The sequence below is a fragment of the Lithobates pipiens genome, unplaced genomic scaffold, assembly GCF_037356315.1.
Source record: "Lithobates pipiens isolate NorthernLeopardFrog02 unplaced genomic scaffold, aLitPip1_a1.2 Scaffold_16, whole genome shotgun sequence".
NCBI classification, from domain to species: domain Eukaryota; kingdom Metazoa; phylum Chordata; class Amphibia; order Anura; family Ranidae; genus Lithobates; species Lithobates pipiens.
This window is the reverse complement of record NW_027507748.1, coordinates 138,883,061-138,905,236: the sequence shown is the minus strand read 5'-3', so window position 1 is coordinate 138,905,236 and position 22,176 is coordinate 138,883,061. Positions and strand designations below refer to the sequence as shown.

The 22,176-nt window shown below is 41.9% G+C and overlaps 1 protein-coding gene across 1 annotated transcript in view; it reads right to left on the bottom strand.

The window, feature by feature from the left end:
• Nucleotides 1-22,176, bottom strand: part of COL26A1 (collagen type XXVI alpha 1 chain) — a 558,415-nt gene that overhangs the window by 59,196 nt on the left and 477,043 nt on the right. The gene's annotated exons all lie outside the window — the stretch shown is intronic.

Below are 22,176 nucleotides of genomic sequence, written 5' to 3'. Positions count from 1 at the left end.
TCTTTGTCTCCAGCCTCCACCAATAGAGGCAATAAGATGGCCGGAGTCAAATGTACGCATTTTTCATTGTTAGATTTGAACAATTTGAACGGCTCGTGACCGGAAAAGGTATGCAACTGACTCCTGATAAGAGCATTAGTAAATAGATAAGAAAGTATATCATATTAACCTCCCTGGCAGTATTCCCGAGTCGGGCTCGGGGTGAGATTTAATTACCATAAGCAGTATTCCCGAGCCCGACTCGGGATCGCATCGCTGGATCCATGGAGGGGGTTACTTACCTTGTCCCCTGGATCCAGCGATGTCTCCCCGCTGTGATTAGTGAGCCCCCATATCTCGTTCGATCTGTGACAGTGGCGAGCTTCATTCCCTGCGAGTGTTGCGCACAAGGGGATGGAGTTCGACACCAAATTCAAAAAGTTAAAAAACACAGTATAGATACAGTATACTGTAATCTTACAGATTACAGTACTGTATCAAATAATTACACATCCCCTTTGTCTCTAGTGGTTTGTCCAGTGTCCTGCATGCAGTTTTATATTATAAATACTGTTCTTTATGCCAGGAAACTGGAGATTGTCCATAGCAACCAAAAAATGTCCGCTTACATCAAAAGTAGTTATAGACCAGCTAGAAAAAAGCGATAATAAATTAGAATCACTCGCAGAATTGAGTGATAGTAATTTGTGGGGAAATTCGTCATCAAACTCTAAAAGTAATGACAGTGACAATTATGCAACTCAGCACATTTCAATGTTTTTGATTTGATTACATTATTGAATAATTTTTATTATTATTATATTATTATTTGTTATAATTATTTATAGTTATTTATTTTATTTATATATATATATATATATATATATATATATATATATATATATATATATATATATATATATATATATATTTTTTTTTTTATATTATATTATAATTTATGATTTCATATTTCACATTTTATCATACCCGGGATGTCTATTAGACTCTTGTTTGGATGGATTTAAGTGGATTATTTCTAAGAATTACAGGACTACAATATAAAACGCCAAATTCCCATGCAAAATAATGGTACCGATTTCAGCACCTAAAATCTGAAATAATCATACCGCCAGGGAGGTTAACTTTTTTTGTAAACTTTTTCTTCACTTTCTTCCTGGTTTCCAGGCCTAGGCTAAAAATATCATACATCCCAGGAGTCTTCAGGAGGGGAGGAGAGCAGTTTTCTTAGCCAAGCACTCCCTCCTGCATGTATGCCTGAGCTAAGGGCAGATGGATTGCAGGTAAATACATGCCACATGAATCATCTTCCTTTACTCAAGATGGCCACAACTAGAAATGCTAGGGGGTGTTTTTCAAAGTGATTTCTCTGCAAAATAAAGCACAGAAACATGGATGGATGAATTTTCCTTGAAATTAAACCTTAGTTAAAGCGGAGTTCCGCCCCCCCAATGGAAAAATTAAAAGTCAGCAGTTACAAATACTGTAGTTGATGACATTTAATATTAGGAAACGTACCTTTCCAGTGATCCCGCAATGTCAGCACCCCAGCCGATTTTCAGATCGGCTCTTGGGTGCTGCTGCCGCCATTTGTGGTAAGGGAAGCTGGCAATGAAGCCTTTTCGGCTTCACAGCCGGTTCCCCACTGTGCATGCGTGAAGCATGCTGCACTTTCTAACTGGCCCAGCGGCGGAGGAAGGAGGAGGGGGCCAAAATTCCTTGGGATGTCGCCATGACACAGTCACCCAGAAGTGGGGACAGGTATCTGTTCCCCCCTCCCCCCTGAAAAGTGCCAAATGTGGAGGTTGGAGGAAACAGATAAGCAGAGCTTCCACTTTTGGAGCCATATTTGCAGCCATATTTGCTCCTAATTTGTTTGTTAATTTTTGCATCCTGCTATGTATTACTACGCAACATCTGACATTGCAAACCTATAATTCAGGGATTTATTAAATGCCTAATACATTCACTATATGGTTTATATAGTACCTGAATAGTTATTAAAGAAACATTGTGACCTTGCTCATGCAAGGAAATATGACAGCATCTCTTTAAGTAGTGAGCTAATCTTATTATAGTGACTAAGCTGCTATTCCTCCAGCACAACCTCTCTCCAACTGTTTACCCTGGAGGAACCCTTAAAATAATTTTCAGGTTTCAGGAAGCCCCTACTGAATTTTTTTTATCTGGGGTCAGTGGAAAAATGCACTATCCACAGTGGTGGTCAGAACAACACCCCAGATAGTTAAAAAGATCACTGGTATCATTGGTATCATGCCCCGAGCTCTGGCACGTGGTGTAGGCACCATCACATGGAAGGTCAATCAACCACAGCTCTAGGAACCTCTAGCAATCTCTGGGGGAATCCTAGGGTTCCATGTAACCCTGATTGAGAATAGCTGCTCTAATATCTTTACTATTCTATATCTTAATTGTTTCATTTCTGCAAGCAAAATACCAAGATATGATGGGAAAGAAAGCACCCTACCTACAACAGAAATGTTGTCCAACGTAGGCCTGGATCTATTCTAGCTTTCCACAAATCTAGGAGCAGTTCTACTCAACTGGCTTTCCTGAGACAAAATAACTCCCAAAGCTCATGAAACAAAACAAGTACAGTGAAATTAATGGTGTTTCCGTGTTTCCATTTTAAGGTAGGCTAATATATATAAGCACCAATTATTAAATCAGACATCTTCTCCTGAAGATTATGGTAAATTCTCAAAACATTTACTTTATCATTTTCAATGTGCAGGCATTCATTTATAAATGAAAATAGACTTAAATCAGTTTAAGTGTTTCCTGCACTCTTGCCAAGCGTAGTAATTTATGATTTAAGAATAAAGTAAGTTTGACTGATTTGAGTGGCCAACGTTAATAAAGGGAAATCCAAAATTTGCTATAAGTGACTGCACTGGAAGAATGTGTCAGGCTAAATTAAACATGCAGAGGTAGAATAGTTACACATTTAGCAGGTTTTGTAAATCATACCGTAATAGTTTTAAGTCCAAGCAAATATGAGATATACATAGCTGCATGGCTAAAATGCACATGGTCTATACATAGGAGAAGACACACCCTAAAAATTAGTTGCCACCTAACATTTTTTAGCATTTTTGTTATCAGCAAAAACAGGTGTTCTGTGGTTCCATCAGATTGCATATTGGCAACCAGATAACAGAGACAGTAAATTGCACATAAAAGACCGGGCCAAAGGGTGGGCAGGTTGCTAACTCTGCTTCTAGCTCTCTAATTAGGCAAATTAGGCGGTCGCCTTAGGCCTCGCCCCCCACAGGGGCCTCGCAGCCGCCTAATTTGCCCATACTGGAGCCTCGATGATTTGCTGGGACCACCGTGCATTCTCGACCCGAAGTCCCGATTCCCACAATGCCCGCGGCTTGTGCAGGGTGTCTCCATTCCCGCACGCCACAAGCTCCACTCCGCTGTGCATTGCAGCTGGCATCTCACCCCAGCTGCCTGACCCACACAGTACACTGTGGAGTGGAATCCACCCCTCCTCCTGTGCTGTGATGTTTTCCTGTGCACAGAGGAGGAGGCGGAAACAAGTCACACCACTCACTGAGAGCCGCACTGGTCAGAGGTCTGTGTAATCTAAAAGTTCACTTGGAGTAATTTGGGGGAGAGCATATCCATCCCTCCCGCATACCATCCTAGCTCCATCCACCCTACCCCAATCCTGGCTCCATCCATACCTTCATACCATCCCGGCTCCATCCACCCCACCCCAATCCCATCCCAGCTCCATCCATCCCACCCCAATCCCATCCTAGCTCCATCCATCCCCCCAATCTAATCCCAGCTCCATCCATCCCCCCATACCATCCTGGCTCCATCCACCCCACCCCAATCCCATCCCGGCTCCATCCATCCCACCTCAATCCCATTCCGGCTCCATCCATCCCCCTTGATCCAATCCAAGCTCCATCCATCCCCCCATACCATCCTGGCTCCATCCACCCCACCCAAATCCCATTCCGGCTCCATTAATCCCACCCCAATCCCATCCTGGCTCCATCCATCCCCCGATCCAATCCCAGCTCCACTATCCCCCATACCATCCCGGCTCCATCCACCCCACCCCAATCACATCCCTGCTCCATCCACCCCCCGATCCCATACCAGCTCCATCCATCCCCCCATACCATCCCAGCTCTATCCACCCCACCCCAATCCCACCCCGGCTCCATCCATCCCGTCCCAGCTCCATCCATGCCCCGATCCAATTCCAGCTCCATCCATCCCCCCCATACTATCCCAGCTCCATCTACCCCACCCCAATCCCATCCTGGCTCCATCCATCCCCCCGATCCAATCCAATTCACATTCCATCTCCTATACCATCCCAGCTCCATCCACCCCCATTCCATCCCAGCTCTATCCTTCCCCCTGATCTTATCCCAGCTCCATCCATTCCCCCCATCCCATCCTGGCTTCATCCATCCCCCGATCCTATCCTGGCTTCGTCCATCCCCGATCCCATCCCGGCTCCCTCCATCCCCCCCGATCCCATCCCGGCTCCCTCCATCCCCCGATTCCATCCATGCTCCCTCCGACCCCCATTCCCATCTCGGCTCCCTCCATCCCCTCGATCCCACCCTGGCTCCCTCCATCCCCCGATCCCATCCCAGCTCCATCTACCACCCCAATCCCATCCTAGCTCTATCCATCCCCGATCCCATTCTGGCTCCATCCATTCCCCAATCCCATTCCAGCTCTATTCCCCCCCCTCAAACCCATCCCTGCTCCATCCATTGTCACAGGATAAGGAGGGAGAGCCACACCAACACACTAGCCTGCTAAGTGCATGGGGGTGACACCATGTTCTACCGTACCAGGTGACCCCAACCCTAGTGGCCCCACTGTGTGCTAGGGGGGACTTTAGGACTTGTGCTACAAGGGGACAATTGATGGCACAGTGGTTGCATTTGATGGCACAGTGGCTGCATTTGAGGGCACAGTGGCTGTATTTTATGGGCACAGTGGCTGTATTTGATGGTCACAGTGGCTGCATTTGATGGGCACAGTGGCTGTATTTGATGAGCACAGTGGCTGCAATTGATGTTTTTCTTTTTTTTAGAATTTTTCAGTTTGTTTGCATGCCCCCCTCCAAGAATTGTGAGCACCAGCTGCCACTGATCTCTTGTATCATGTCTGCAGCCTCTGACTATTTCTTGTATCATCTCTGCAGTCTCTGACTATCTCCTGTATCACGTCTGCAGTCTCTGATGATCTCCTGTAGTATGTCAGCGCAGTCTCTGACCCTCTCTTGTATCATGTCTGCAGTTTCTGACCATCTTTTGTACTATGTCTGCAGTCTCTGACCATCTCTTGTACTATGTCTGCAGTCTCTGACCATCTCTTGTACCATGTCTGTAGTCTCTGATTATCTCCTGTATCATGTCTGTAATCTCTGATCAGATCCTGTATCATGTCTGCAGTCTCTGATCATCTCTTGTATCATGTCTGCAGTCTCTGATCATCTCTTGTATCATGTCTGCAATCTCTGATTATCTTGTGTATCATGTCTGCAGTCTCTGATCATCTCTTGTATCATGTCTGAAGTCTCTGACCATCTCTTGTATCATGTCTGTGACTCTCTCACTCAGTGGAAGGTGCTCCAGAGCCCCCTCCACATTAGAGTTTCCATTTTAAATGCAAGCTGGAACTCTGTGATGTAAAGGCGAATGCAGTGGGCTCTGATGTAAAGGTAATCTTTGGTCACCAGAGCTCCCCCCTCCCTTACATTAGAGTTCCCCTTTACACCAAAGTCTGCAGGTTCCCCCTTAGATCATGATCCTCAGCATTCCCCTTTATATCAGAGCTCCCCTACACAGTAAGGGGGAATCCTGCACACTGATATATGGGGGAACTCTGTGCTGGCTGGGTTATACTAACCTGAGCTTCATGTAAATGGAGAAATATGCATGTAATATATAATATATTTGTAATATATATATTTGATTAAAGAGGAATTTGTTAGAGAAAATTCTATAAATGGTGAATTCATAGTTCATAGAATTGAAAACTCTTAATATATCCAATTTATACAGTTAATTTTTATCGCTTGAATTATTTTACCCGTTATGTATGTGAATGGGGCCTCATGTCTCAAATTTGCCTTAGGCCTCACAAAGCCTAGAGCCGCCTCTGGCAGGTTGCTTGCGGAAATGAAGGGCCCCCTACAGTATCATTCCATGAGTGAAACTGGAGTTGATGCCCAGTTACAGGAAATGGAAAATCAGCAAGAATCCTCTAAAATATTTATTTGTGAATATACAAAACTAAATCCTAAATGTTTTATGAGCAATATATTAGAAAGTCCAAAAATAAACATACACATCTATGGAGAATAGAGTCATAATCAAACAGGAACAAAAAAGGCCACTGAATAAGCGAAAGCTTGATTTAACCAAAAATATAAAAAGGAGTACAAAAAAAGAGAAAAATAAATTATCCCTCTATCACTGGCGACAAGAGTATGGTGTAATGGGAGAGCACAATTTGAGATAAGTATTACATTTTAGTATGTTTTGCAGGTCAGTGACCAGGCATTGACTATAGCTTTCCTGCATCTGTTCCAGGTTATCTGGTGGCATTAACTGTGTACTAACTTTGCAACCAAGTCTGTATAATAGACATTCTTCAAGTGTATGTATTAAAGTTTGACTCTTATGAGACTATTGAAAAACAACTTAAACTAACTGCTGTAAATCATTCATGCACTGTCATGTATAAAAGAGATACATTTTCCCTAATGTAAGCAGTTGAAGCAATAATTTCTCCTTATAATAAAAAGTTGCGAACCTTTATATATATGGGCATTTACAATCTTTTGTAGATTTACAGTGGGGAAAATATTTGATCCCATGCAGATTTTGTAAAATGAAGGGTCTATAATGTTTATCATAGATCTATTTTAAATGATAGAAACATAATATAACCAAAAATCCAGAAAAAAACGCATAATAGAAATGTTATAAATTGAGTTGCAGTTCAATAAGAAAAATAAGTACTTGATCCCAAGCAAAACATGACTTAGTACTCGGCGGAGAAACCCTTGTTGGCAAGCACAGAGTTAAAACATTTCTTGTAGTCGGTTACCAGATTTACCAGGAAGGATTTTGGTCCACTCTTCTTTACAGATCTTCTCTAAATCCTTAAAGTTTCTGGGTTGTCGCTTGGCAACTCGAAGTTTCAGCTTCCTCCATAAATTTTCTATAGGATTAAGGTCTGGAGACATAGGCGTCTCCATGACCTTAATGTGCTTCTTCTTCAGCCACTCTTTTGTTACCTTGGCGGTATGTTTTGGGTTATTTTCCTGCTGGAAGACCCATCCACGACCCATCTTCAGTGTTCGGAGGGAAGATGGTTCTCATCCAAGATTTTACAATTCATGGCCCCGTCCATTGGCCTCTCAATGCGGAAAAGTTGTCCTGTACCTTTAGCAGAGAAACAGTCCCAAAGCATATTGTTTCCACCTCCGCGCCTAACTGTATGGATGGTGTTGTTAGGGTCATAGTCAACTATGCCCTATGTAAACTATACAAAAATCCAAATCCAAACAACCTTGGTTATACTGTTGCTAGTTGTATTATATATATATACTGCCATAATGCTGCACATGTGATCAGTTATGAAACCAGCCATTGGATGGTTTGAAAGTTTGGTTGAGAGCACAACCAATGTGAAAGTTAGCATTTCCGGCATGCCGGGAACGTAAGTGATTTTTGAAACTGGGTTTACTACCGCTTTAATTAATTATATGCAATTGTATGAGTTTGTAACTCTCTTAATAAATCCACAAGGTTCTGCAGATTGGACATTTTTGTTTTTCTATATATTGGAGTTTGGGTGATCTCCGTTATCTGCTTTGCACCTGAAGAATCAGTTTTTTGCTGGATGTGCACTGCCCTGACAAGCGTATATATTTCACTTAGGGGTGTACTCACTTTTCTTGCAAGCGGTTTAGACATTAATGGCTGTTTGTTTAGTTATTTTGAGAGGACAGCAAATTTACACTGTTATACAAACTGTACACTCACTACTTTACACTGTAGCAAAGTATAATTTCTTCAGCGTTGTCACGAAAAGAAATTATAAAATATTTACAAAAATATGAGGAGTGTACTCACTTTTGTGACTGTATATTTATGTATATATATATATATATATATATATATATATATATATATATTGTATATAAAAACAGAAAAAATAAGTACATAAATGAAAAAGAATTAAAGATTAAGTATTGAGAGAAACTTAAAACAGTCTTGCTTTTATGTGCAAGAGCACTGTGATACAATTTTTTCCCCCCTGCAATTCAGTTTATAAAAGCTGACTTATTTAGCTACCAATGAAAGTGTAAATCTAGCAGGTATGTGACAAGAAATTCTAACACCTTTATAAAATATGTGCTAGGTAGTTTTATGGGAGTTATATTGTTATTTTGTATTTCACAAGCAATTTTTGTCTTTGTTAAGGACAGTAGCATTCACTGTTTTATACATCTGATCTGAAAAATACCGGACAACTGCCAGTTTTTAAGAACAACATTGGTGTTTTTCAAATGAAAGGATTACTTAGAATTAAGCTTAAATCCAAAAAAAGGTGCGATTGGCATCTTATGCTCTTATAAGAGAGACTAGTGGGGTACAGATCATAATTCTGAGACCAAAATGTCAGACACAGTAATTTTTTGAGTTCAGAGTAATATTTGGAATAAGTAAATGTATTTGTTTTTTAGTTACTTGCTGTATATACAATACTTATATGGCTATTTCATTTTCAGGCTTGACTTTTTACCCTGATTATTGATTACGTTATTGCAATAATCGATTGTATACTGTAAAAATCAAAATATAAGAGCACTACCCCACCCCAATCCCATCCTGGCTCCATCCATCCCCCCGATCCAATCCAATTCACATTCCATCTCCTATACCATCCCAGCTCCATCCACCCCCATTCCATCCCAGCTCTATCCTTCCCCCTGATCTTATCCCAGCTCCATCCATTCCCCCCATCCCATCCTGGCTTCATCCATCCCCCGATCCTATCCTGGCTTCGTCCATCCCCGATCCCATCCCGGCTCCCTCCATCCCCCCCGATCCCATCCCGGCTCCCTCCATCCCCCGATTCCATCCATGCTCCCTCCGACCCCCATTCCCATCTCGGCTCCCTCCATCCCCTCGATCCCACCCTGGCTCCCTCCATCCCCCGATCCCATCCCAGCTCCATCTACCACCCCAATCCCATCCTAGCTCTATCCATCCCCGATCCCATTCTGGCTCCATCCATTCCCCAATCCCATTCCAGCTCTATTCCCCCCCCTCAAACCCATCCCTGCTCCATCCATTGTCACAGGATAAGGAGGGAGAGCCACACCAACACACTAGCCTGCTAAGTGCATGGGGGTGACACCATGTTCTACCGTACCAGGTGACCCCAACCCTAGTGGCCCCACTGTGTGCTAGGGGGGACTTTAGGACTTGTGCTACAAGGGGACAATTGATGGCACAGTGGTTGCATTTGATGGCACAGTGGCTGCATTTGAGGGCACAGTGGCTGTATTTTATGGGCACAGTGGCTGTATTTGATGGTCACAGTGGCTGCATTTGATGGGCACAGTGGCTGTATTTGATGAGCACAGTGGCTGCAATTGATGTTTTTCTTTTTTTTAGAATTTTTCAGTTTGTTTGCATGCCCCCCTCCAAGAATTGTGAGCACCAGCTGCCACTGATCTCTTGTATCATGTCTGCAGCCTCTGACTATTTCTTGTATCATCTCTGCAGTCTCTGACTATCTCCTGTATCACGTCTGCAGTCTCTGATGATCTCCTGTAGTATGTCAGCGCAGTCTCTGACCCTCTCTTGTATCATGTCTGCAGTTTCTGACCATCTTTTGTACTATGTCTGCAGTCTCTGACCATCTCTTGTACTATGTCTGCAGTCTCTGACCATCTCTTGTACCATGTCTGTAGTCTCTGATTATCTCCTGTATCATGTCTGTAATCTCTGATCAGATCCTGTATCATGTCTGCAGTCTCTGATCATCTCTTGTATCATGTCTGCAGTCTCTGATCATCTCTTGTATCATGTCTGCAATCTCTGATTATCTTGTGTATCATGTCTGCAGTCTCTGATCATCTCTTGTATCATGTCTGAAGTCTCTGACCATCTCTTGTATCATGTCTGTGACTCTCTCACTCAGTGGAAGGTGCTCCAGAGCCCCCTCCACATTAGAGTTTCCATTTTAAATGCAAGCTGGAACTCTGTGATGTAAAGGCGAATGCAGTGGGCTCTGATGTAAAGGTAATCTTTGGTCACCAGAGCTCCCCCCTCCCTTACATTAGAGTTCCCCTTTACACCAAAGTCTGCAGGTTCCCCCTTAGATCATGATCCTCAGCATTCCCCTTTATATCAGAGCTCCCCTACACAGTAAGGGGGAATCCTGCACACTGATATATGGGGGAACTCTGTGCTGGCTGGGTTATACTAACCTGAGCTTCATGTAAATGGAGAAATATGCATGTAATATATAATATATTTGTAATATATATATTTGATTAAAGAGGAATTTGTTAGAGAAAATTCTATAAATGGTGAATTCATAGTTCATAGAATTGAAAACTCTTAATATATCCAATTTATACAGTTAATTTTTATCGCTTGAATTATTTTACCCGTTATGTATGTGAATGGGGCCTCATGTCTCAAATTTGCCTTAGGCCTCACAAAGCCTAGAGCCGCCTCTGGCAGGTTGCTTGCGGAAATGAAGGGCCCCCTACAGTATCATTCCATGAGTGAAACTGGAGTTGATGCCCAGTTACAGGAAATGGAAAATCAGCAAGAATCCTCTAAAATATTTATTTGTGAATATACAAAACTAAATCCTAAATGTTTTATGAGCAATATATTAGAAAGTCCAAAAATAAACATACACATCTATGGAGAATAGAGTCATAATCAAACAGGAACAAAAAAGGCCACTGAATAAGCGAAAGCTTGATTTAACCAAAAATATAAAAAGGAGTACAAAAAAAGAGAAAAATAAATTATCCCTCTATCACTGGCGACAAGAGTATGGTGTAATGGGAGAGCACAATTTGAGATAAGTATTACATTTTAGTATGTTTTGCAGGTCAGTGACCAGGCATTGACTATAGCTTTCCTGCATCTGTTCCAGGTTATCTGGTGGCATTAACTGTGTACTAACTTTGCAACCAAGTCTGTATAATAGACATTCTTCAAGTGTATGTATTAAAGTTTGACTCTTATGAGACTATTGAAAAACAACTTAAACTAACTGCTGTAAATCATTCATGCACTGTCATGTATAAAAGAGATACATTTTCCCTAATGTAAGCAGTTGAAGCAATAATTTCTCCTTATAATAAAAAGTTGCGAACCTTTATATATATGGGCATTTACAATCTTTTGTAGATTTACAGTGGGGAAAATATTTGATCCCATGCAGATTTTGTAAAATGAAGGGTCTATAATGTTTATCATAGATCTATTTTAAATGATAGAAACATAATATAACCAAAAATCCAGAAAAAAACGCATAATAGAAATGTTATAAATTGAGTTGCAGTTCAATAAGAAAAATAAGTACTTGATCCCAAGCAAAACATGACTTAGTACTCGGCGGAGAAACCCTTGTTGGCAAGCACAGAGTTAAAACATTTCTTGTAGTCGGTTACCAGATTTACCAGGAAGGATTTTGGTCCACTCTTCTTTACAGATCTTCTCTAAATCCTTAAAGTTTCTGGGTTGTCGCTTGGCAACTCGAAGTTTCAGCTTCCTCCATAAATTTTCTATAGGATTAAGGTCTGGAGACATAGGCGTCTCCATGACCTTAATGTGCTTCTTCTTCAGCCACTCTTTTGTTACCTTGGCGGTATGTTTTGGGTTATTTTCCTGCTGGAAGACCCATCCACGACCCATCTTCAGTGTTCGGAGGGAAGATGGTTCTCATCCAAGATTTTACAATTCATGGCCCCGTCCATTGGCCTCTCAATGCGGAAAAGTTGTCCTGTACCTTTAGCAGAGAAACAGTCCCAAAGCATATTGTTTCCACCTCCGCGCCTAACTGTATGGATGGTGTTGTTAGGGTCATAGTCAACTATGCCCTATGTAAACTATACAAAAATCCAAATCCAAACAACCTTGGTTATACTGTTGCTAGTTGTATTATATATATATACTGCCATAATGCTGCACATGTGATCAGTTATGAAACCAGCCATTGGATGGTTTGAAAGTTTGGTTGAGAGCACAACCAATGTGAAAGTTAGCATTTCCGGCATGCCGGGAACGTAAGTGATTTTTGAAACTGGGTTTACTACCGCTTTAATTAATTATATGCAATTGTATGAGTTTGTAACTCTCTTAATAAATCCACAAGGTTCTGCAGATTGGACATTTTTGTTTTTCTATATATTGGAGTTTGGGTGATCTCCGTTATCTGCTTTGCACCTGAAGAATCAGTTTTTTGCTGGGTGTGCACTGCCCTGACAAGCGTATATATTTCACTTAGGGGTGTACTCACTTTTCTTGCAAGCGGTTTAGACATTAATGGCTGTTTGTTTAGTTATTTTGAGAGGACAGCAAATTTACACTGTTATACAAGCTGTACACTCACTACTTTACACTGTAGCAAAGTATAATTTCTTCAGCGTTGTCACGAAAAGAAATTATAAAATATTTACAAAAATATGAGGAGTGTACTCACTTTTGTGACTGTATATTTATGTATATATATATATATATATATATATATATATATATATATATATGTATATAAAAACAGAAAAAATAAGTACATAAATGAAAAAGAATTAAAGATTAAGTATTGAGAGAAACTTAAAACAGTCTTGCTTTTATGTGCAAGAGCACTGTGATACAATTTTTTCCCCCCTGCAATTCAGTTTATAAAAGCTGACTTATTTAGCTACCAATGAAAGTGTAAATCTAGCAGGTATGTGACAAGAAATTCTAACACCTTTATAAAATATGTGCTAGGTAGTTTTATGGGAGTTATATTGTTATTTTGTATTTCACAAGCAATTTTTGTCTTTGTTAAGGACAGTAGCATTCACTGTTTTATACATCTGATCTGAAAAATACCGGACAACTGCCAGTTTTTAAGAACAACATTGGTGTTTTTCAAATGAAAGGATTACTTAGAATTAAGCTTAAATCCAAAAAAAGGTGCGATTGGCATCTTATGCTCTTATAAGAGAGACTAGTGGGGTACAGATCATAATTCTGAGACCAAAATGTCAGACACAGTAATTTTTTGAGTTCAGAGTAATATTTGGAATAAGTAAATGTATTTGTTTTTTAGTTACTTGCTGTATATACAATACTTATATGGCTATTTCATTTTCAGGCTTGACTTTTTACCCTGATTATTGATTACGTTATTGCAATAATCGATTGTATACTGTAAAAATCAAAATATAAGAGCACTACCCAATGCTAAATGCTAACACATTATTACCACAGTGCAATAAACTGATGTAAATTACAATAATCCATAACCATAACCAATTAAAGTCCATAAAAAGTTCATAAATACTTATAAAGTGCCAAGTGCACAGAACTATCTGTGCGATCCATGCTCCTCTCTGTGTACCCTCTCACTCACCAGATATCTATGACTCCCATGACAGAAGTAACAATCGCTTGTATGGACTCTGTTGTCCCATGGGCTGTGTCTCAAACTGTAGCATAGGTTGTTCTCAGTATACCATCATGAGATGTAAATGAATGGCAGAAAAAGCAATATAGTGTAATTCTGTTTAATAATCGTAAAACAAACAATATCCACTCACATGTTAAAACACTGTAACAAGTGTTAAAAGACCCAGAACCAGATGTAACCAACGACTTGCGTCTCTCCGGATGCAAATTGCTTCACGACCCGAGGTCACTGATGAGTTATGTCCCTCCCATGAGACGTTATCAAAGAAATATCCCGGGGTGGTGTTGTATGCCAATATATAGAGTAAACCTCCTCCCTTACACACTTAATCTGAATAAACAGCTCAATTGCTGCAAAGCCATGTCATAGCCTCTTTTTGTATCTAAATCTAAAGGTGTATCAGGCTTCAACTCTTCCGAATCCTCCATCTTAGTACGCCTAAATATCACAAAACTAGATGAATGTCTCTAGCAGCTGTATATATCCTTTTGGCTTGGGGGGAAATGATTTGATAAAGTGTCTAATTAAACAAATGAACCACTACTTGATTGGAAATATTAAAATTAGGATATATATATATACAGTCAGGTCCATAAATATTGGGACATCAACACAATTCTAATCTTTTTGGCTCTATACACCACCACAATGGATTTGAAATGAAATGAACAAGATGTGCTTTAACTGCAGACTTTCAGCTTTAATTTGAGGATATTTACTTGTAAATCAGGTGAATGGTGTAGGAATTACAACAGTTTGTATATGTGCCTCACACTTTTTAAGGGACCAAAAGTAATGGGACAATTGGCTGCTCAGCTGTTCCATGGCCAGGTGTGTGTTATTCCCTCATTATCCCACTTACAAGGAGCAGATAAAAGGTCAGAGTTCAATTCAAGTGTACTATTTGCTTTTGGAATCTGTTGCTGTCAACTCTCAATATGAGATCCAAAGAGCTGTCATTATCAGTGAAGCAAGCCATAATTAGGCTGAAAAAAAATAAAACAAACCCATCAGAGAGATCGGAACATCCTTAAAAAGAAAGAACACACCGGTGAGCTCAGCAACACCAAAAGAGCCGGAAGACCACGGAAAACAACTGTGATGGATGACCGAAGAATTCTTTCCCTGGTGAAGAAAACACCCTTCACAACAGATGGCCAGATCAGGAACACTCTCCAGGAGGTAGGTGTATGTGTGTCAAAGTCAACAATCAAGAAAAGACTTCAGAGTGAATACAGAGGGTTCACCACAAGATGTAAACCATTGGGGAGCCTCAAAAAACAGGAAGGCCAGATTAGAGTTTGCCAAACAACATCTAAAAAAGCCTCCACAGTTCTGGAACAACATCCTATGGACAGATGAGACCAAGATCAACGTGTACCAGAGTGATGGGAAGAGAAGAATATGGAGAAGGAAAGGAACTGCTCATGATCCAAAGCATACCACCTCATCAGTGAAGCATGGTGGTGGTAGTGTCACGGCGTGGGCATGTATGGCTGTCAATGGAACTGGTTCTCTTGTATTTATTGATGATGTGACTGTTTTTTGGGCAATATTATCTACTCATATTCAGCAAAATGCTTCAGAACTCATTGGATGGCGCTTCACAGTGCAGATGGACAATGACCCGAAGCATACTGCGAAAGCAAGCAAAGAGTTTTTTTAGTTAAAGAAGTGGAATGTTATGCAATGGCCAAGTCAATCACCTGACCTGAATCCGATTGAGCATGCATTTCACTTGCTGAAGACAAAACTGAAGGGAAAATGTCCCAAGAACAAGCAGGAACTGAAGACAGTTGCAGTAGAGGCCTGGCAGAGCATCACCAGGGATGAAACCCAGCTTCTGGTAATGTCTATGCGTTCCAGACTTCAGGCTGTAATTGACTGCAAAGGATTTGCAACCAAGTATTAAAAAGGGAAAGTTTGATGGATGATTATTAATCTGTCCCATTACTTTTGGTCCCTTAAAAAGTGGGAGGCACATATACAAACTGTTGTAATTCCTATACTGTTCACCTGATTTGGATGTAAATAGTCTCAAATTAAAGCTGAAAGTCTGCAGTTAAAGTACATCTTGTTTGTTTCATTTCAAATCCATTGTGGTGGTGTATAGAGCCAAACAGATTAGAATTGTGTTGATGTCCCAATATTTATGGACCTGACTGTATATATATAAATTGATTAGCTCCAACCATTACTGACAGTAGTACCCTATAATATAAAATATAAAATTCCATTTAAAGATAGTATCTACATAGCTTTATATTAGTAGAATATCTTGTAAGTTATATATAGTAGGAATAGATTTAGTACTTACCACTTTGTGCGTTAGAAGGGGTATTAATAGTATGTAAAACCACCTAAATTAGAATTTTAATTATTTAGTACTAATCACATTTGAAGGGAAAAATAACATTTAATTCACATCTTAAAACTATATAGGTAAACATAGAATTTAACACTGTGGTGATGGATTCTCTATTTGGCCGCTAGATGGTGCTAGTTGTGAATATTCAGTTTTACTAAACCTGAATCATTTATCATTTAACATATACTAAAATTATAGATTTTTTATATTTTTAATATTTCCAAGTAGTGGTTCATTTGTTTAATTAGACTCTTTATCAAATCGTCCTCTCCAAACCAAAAGGATATATACAGCTGCTAGAGACATTCATCTAGTTTTGTGATATTTGTGTGTACTAAGATGGAGGATTCAGAAGAGGTGATGCCTGATATGCCTCTAGAATCAGATACAGGAAGAGGACTTGACACCACTTTGCAACCAGGGAGGAGGTTTTCTCTATATATTGGCATACAACACCACCCGGGGATATCGTTTGATAACGTCTCGTGGGAGGGACGAAACACGCCAGTAACCTCGGGTCGTGACACAATTTCTGGCCAGTGAGACGCAAGTCATTGGTCACTTCAGGTTCTGGGTTTTTTAACACTTGCTACAATGTTTTAACATGCAAGTGGATATTGTTTTTTTTTATGATTATTAAACTGAATTACGCTATATTGCTTTTTATGCCATTCATTTACATCCCATGATGGTATACTGAGAACAACCTATGCTACAGTTTGAGACACAGCCAGTGGGCAACAGAGCCCAGCCATCCATACAAGCGCTTTTGACTTCTGTCATGGGAGTCAAAGCTATCTGGTGAGTGAGAGGGCAAACAGAGGGGCGCATGAATCTCACAGGTTGTTTTTTTCAGCACTTGCCACTTTATACTGCACAGTTGAAAATTTGAAGCTGCACTGGAAGATTATGACATTTATGAACTTTATAAGGATCTATGAACTTTTTATGGACTTTAATTGGTTATGGTTATGGATTATTGTTATTTACATCAATTTAATGCACTGTGGTAATGATGTGTTAGCATTTAGCTATAGTTAGCATATTCTGATTTCCACATTTAAAGGCAGATGTGCTTTTGAGAACAACAACCCATTTATTAATTTATTGTCATAATGTAATATTTGTATATATATATTTCACCTATCCATTAGCACAGGAGTATATACTTTTATATATATAAACAACTGTATGAAATGTAAAGAGGGCTAATACAATGGCAGATAAATGGTAGAGCAAGTACTGTGTAGATTAAAAAAATAAAATAATAAACACTCTTTAACAGGTGTAACAAAGTACCGTATTTATCAGCGTATAACACGCACCCCAAGTTTAGGAGGGAATTTTAAGGAAAAAAACGAAAACAAAAGCACGGCGGCATAGAGGTTTAAAAATCCTGACCGGGCGTCATATGACGTGATCAGGATTTTGAGCCGCTGCGCACCCCCGGGGGCGCGCATCGCGCCGATCGTTGTTGCGGGGTGTCAGTCTGACACCCTGCAACTACGATCTCGGTAAAGAGTCTCCGACGGAGACTCTTTACCATGTGATCAGCCATGTCCAATCGCGGCTGATCACAGTTTAAATAGGAAGAGCCGGTGATCGGCTTTTCCTCACTCGCGTCTGTCAGACGCGAGTGTAGGAGAGCCGATTGGCTGCTCCTCTGACAGGGGGGGTCTGTGCTGATCGATTATCAGCACAGCCCCCCCGAGGATGCCCACACTGGACCACCAGGGATGCCACCAGACCACCAGGGATGGCCAGCACCAGGTATGCCACCCTATACCACCAGGGATGCCAGTCAGTGCCCACAATGGATGCCAATCAGTGCCCACAATGGATGCCAATCAGTGCCCACAATGGGCATCACTGATTGGCATGCATTATTGTTTGGCACTGATTGGCATCCATTAGTACAGTATAAAACAATACAATGCCGCCTATCAGTGCCCATCTGTGCTGCCTATCAGTGCCCATCTGTGCTGCCTATCAGTGCCCATCCGTGCCGCCTATCAGTGCCCATTCATGCCCATCTGTGCCGCCTATCCATAATTTGGGTACAGTGTAGCATGACCGAGCAATTGTCATTCAAAGTGCGACAGTGCTGAAAGCTGAAAATTGGTCTGTGCAGGAAGGTGTTTAAGTGCCAGGTATTGAAGTGGTTAAGGAAAAAAACTTACATTTAAATGCCCATCAATGTAGCCTTGTCAGTGTCCATCTGTAGCCTTGTCCATCATTGCACCCTTGTCAGTGTCATTTGCAGCCTTGTCCATCATTGCCCCCTTGTCAGTGTCATATGCAGCTTTGTCAGTGTAATTTGCAGCCTTGTCAGTTTCATTTGCAGCTTTGCCTTTTAAAAAGGATACAGAGCTGGATGTCCTGTGTATCTCGGCGGCACTCGGTAGCTCTCGGGGGCTTTCGGCCATTTTTGGCAGCTTTCGCCTGATCTCGGTGGCTTTCGGCCACTGTCGGCCGCTCTCGGCGGCTCTCGTCCGCTCTCGGCCATTCTCGGCAGCTTTCAGAGAACGGCTAAGAGCGCCCAAAAGCCGCCGAAAAGGGCCGAAGGCGGCTGAAAGCCGCCCACAGGCTCACAACGGCGGGGATCTGCGTATAACACGCACCCACGATTTTTCCCTGATTTTAAGGGGGAAAAAGTGCTTTTATACGCCGATAAATACGGTACATAAGAAATAACAAAAAAATATATTAATAAAAACTCTTTAACAAGCGTAACAGAGTGCATAAGCAATACACATAGTAGTCATCAAGTGAATACAATCACTAAATGAAATAAAGTCCTTATGTGCAATAAATAATTCTGATGTGATTAATCAGCGATTTCAATATATCACCCTTTGTGTCTTGCCTTCACCAAATATATGAAGTGCAAACTCACCAGAACAAATTGCTGTCTATATTATAGGACAGCAAAGAGCGCATTCAATGATCACTGATCTTCCTTATGGGGGTAAATATCGTAATTTATGAATGTGGACAATCTTCCAACCTCACTGGTAAAGCCGTCAGGAAAACTGCTTATTCTCATCCGTCACCTGACACCTGCGCTGACACCTGACTTTAGACTATCCATGACTAGGCTATGGCAGTCAGAGAATGGAACATGGGATATGTTGAAAATACTTTTTGCATGCGAATTGGTGGTGATACCCATTGTTAATTAAGTACTTGTTAAAGGAAAAAATCTCTTAACCAGCAGAGTGACATACCGTATATACTCGAGTATAGGCCGACCCGAATATAAGCCGAGGCCCCCAATTTACCCCCAAAAAAACTGGCAAACTTATTGACTCGTGTATAAGCCGAGGGTGAGACATGCCTGTCCATCCCTGTGTGTGTGTCCGTCCATCCCTGTGTGTCCGTCCATCCCTGTGTGTCCGTCCATCCCTGTGTGTCCGTCCATCCCTGTGTGTCCGTCCATCCATCCCTGTGTGTGTGTGTGTCCATCCATCCATCCATCCCTGTGTGTGTGTGTCTCCATCCATCCATCCATCCATCCCTGTGTGTGTGTGTCTCCATCCATCCATCCATCCATCCCTGTGTGTGTGTGTCTCCATCCATCCATCCATCCATCCCTGTGTGTGTCTCCATCCATGTGTGTGTGTGTGTGTGTGTGTGTGTGTGTGTGTGTGTGTGTGTGTGTGTGTGTGTGTCCAGCCTACCTTTGTCCCGAGCCTCCGTCCCGTGCCTTGCCTCCTTGCCTCCGTCCCGTGCCGTGCCTTGCCTCCTTGCATCCGTCCCGTGTCGTGCCTTGCCTTGCCCCCGTCCCGTCCCGTCCCGTGCCGTGCCGTCCCGTGCCCTCTTCGTCGGCGGCCATTGTAAAGTTCAAAAGCTGCGCCGCCGCCTTCGCCTGTGATAGGCGGAACACTGAATTTCCCAGCAGCCTGTGTTCCGCCTATCACAGACGTCGTATCATCCTCGTCCGTAGTACGAGGATGATACGATGTCCGTGATAGGCGGAACACAGGCTGCTGGGAAATTCAGTGTTCCGCCTATCACAGGCGAAGGCGGAGCCGGAGGCGCGGCTTTTGAATAGAATGGCCGCTGTCTGTCTGCTCGACGCGCTGATCGAGCGGGCAGACAGCGATGACTCGAGTATAAGCCGAGGGGGGCACTTTCAGCCTCAAAAAAGAGGCTGAAAATCTCGGCTTATACTCGAGTATATACGGTATGCTTAAATAACTGATGCTCCAAGATCACATGATATGAGAATGAACATATCAGTGCCTAATACCTTACATAATGATATATCACTGGTTTCAGACAATGATGTAGGAACAGGGATCACAGAGGAGGCAAAAGTAACATATCCCCAAAGGAATAAAGTTTGAGGGGGAATTGTGTAACAAACTCCAGCTCCTGCAAACTATGCCTTTCAGTATCCTCCTAATAGTCTCCAACAAACACTTTCCATTCCAGTCATATGGCTCCTTCCTTTTCCTGAGGCTGTCATAGTATCTAATCACAGACATCATTTATGGTAAATGATTATTACAGCTGTTCACAAGAGGAGGAGAACATTGAATTAGTAAAAGGTGTAGCACATGGAATTGTTCAAGCTGGAAGAATACACAGTGGGAAGAAATTGGGGGCCCTGTTATGAGAACTGGGCACGCCAAGAAGACATGGATCTTACACACTGGTGATAAAGATACAGTATAACCTAATCTAAGAGGCCTATTTTGCTATCATTTTCATGGGAAATATAATTGATGACATACTAGCGGTGGGCTCCTGAAGAGCATGCGCTATGTGTTTTTCAAAATGTAACTCTACCCAAACTACAGTTTGGTTTGGGTCTATTTGCCTAAATTTGACTTCTGTGTCAGTCTGACTGGGCCGTGAGATGTTCAGCCTGGTCACGGGGGGCACTGTCTCTGGTGGCAGGCGTGAAACTATGGTCTGGTTGGGCATTTAATTTACTCTCTCTCTGAGTCAGGTCAGTGGGAGTGGCCCTCTCGCTGTGCCCTCTGGGAGAGGATATTTAAGATGCGGACGTCACGTGGTTTGGTGTTCTGGTCCAGTATGCTGTGCTGATTACATAGTCCTGGTCCTCCTGACCAGCCCCCAGGAAAGCTATGGCCTGAGGTGCGGATCCACCCGACTTTAATGCCTCGGGGCTGGCTAGCCCAAGGCAAGGGAACTAAGGAAGGATTCCAGGGTGGATGGGTGCTGTCTCCGATTCGGAAGAGACCCATTGAACTTCGAGCATTCCAGGGGAGGACTCTTTAGAAGATTACCACGTGTGTTTGGTTTTCTTAACAAGAGCCTGGAAGGGCTGAAGTAACCGAGAGAATCCGGTCTTGTGGATATCGCTAAACAGGCTGAAAGATCCAGGTATCCTACAAGTGTTCTACAGCTTAGTTTCCCTACATGTTCTGTAACAACGGCGGCGATAAAGACTTTGTTCCTGAATAAGCACCTTGTTGGCTGCTAGGCCTTGTGAGAGAGGGACTGTATAACCTGAGTGTTCATCCAGCTGCGAATGGCTATTCTCTGGATGCAGTCAAAGTAAGCAAGTTCTTTAACAATTATAGACTTTGACATTGAGAGTACCTGAATTTCTTCCCAACCCTCTGATCCCAAGTTAAAGACTGTTCAATGGTTGAAGTTTGCAAATAAAATCCATTCAAGTGGATCTATTGTCAGTCTCAAGTTGCTGGGTCACCTACCTTGGGACATCCCCTAGACGTGCAACAAAGAGAAGCGGAAGGTAATGGTAAGCCCAAAAATAACCAGCAGCTCCTTCGGGGGTTAGTGCTACACTTGTTTATAAAGCTACTCTGGCTTTGAAATACTTCTATCTTTGAAATACCTGCAGACGCCACTGACCAAGACTTGTCAAGTGGAGAACCAGATTGATAGGGTGGAAAATCTTCCAACTATTATGATGTCTCATATGTCCAAGAACAGTCAAATTGTTGCTGAACATGGCCTTAAGTTCCTTTTTCAAAATAAAATTGAAGAATGTACAATTTAACCCACACAGCATGAACAGTGTCTGAATGTGCCAAAAAACCCTTGCAGACATTCTGCAAAATATGTGGGCTCCATTCACA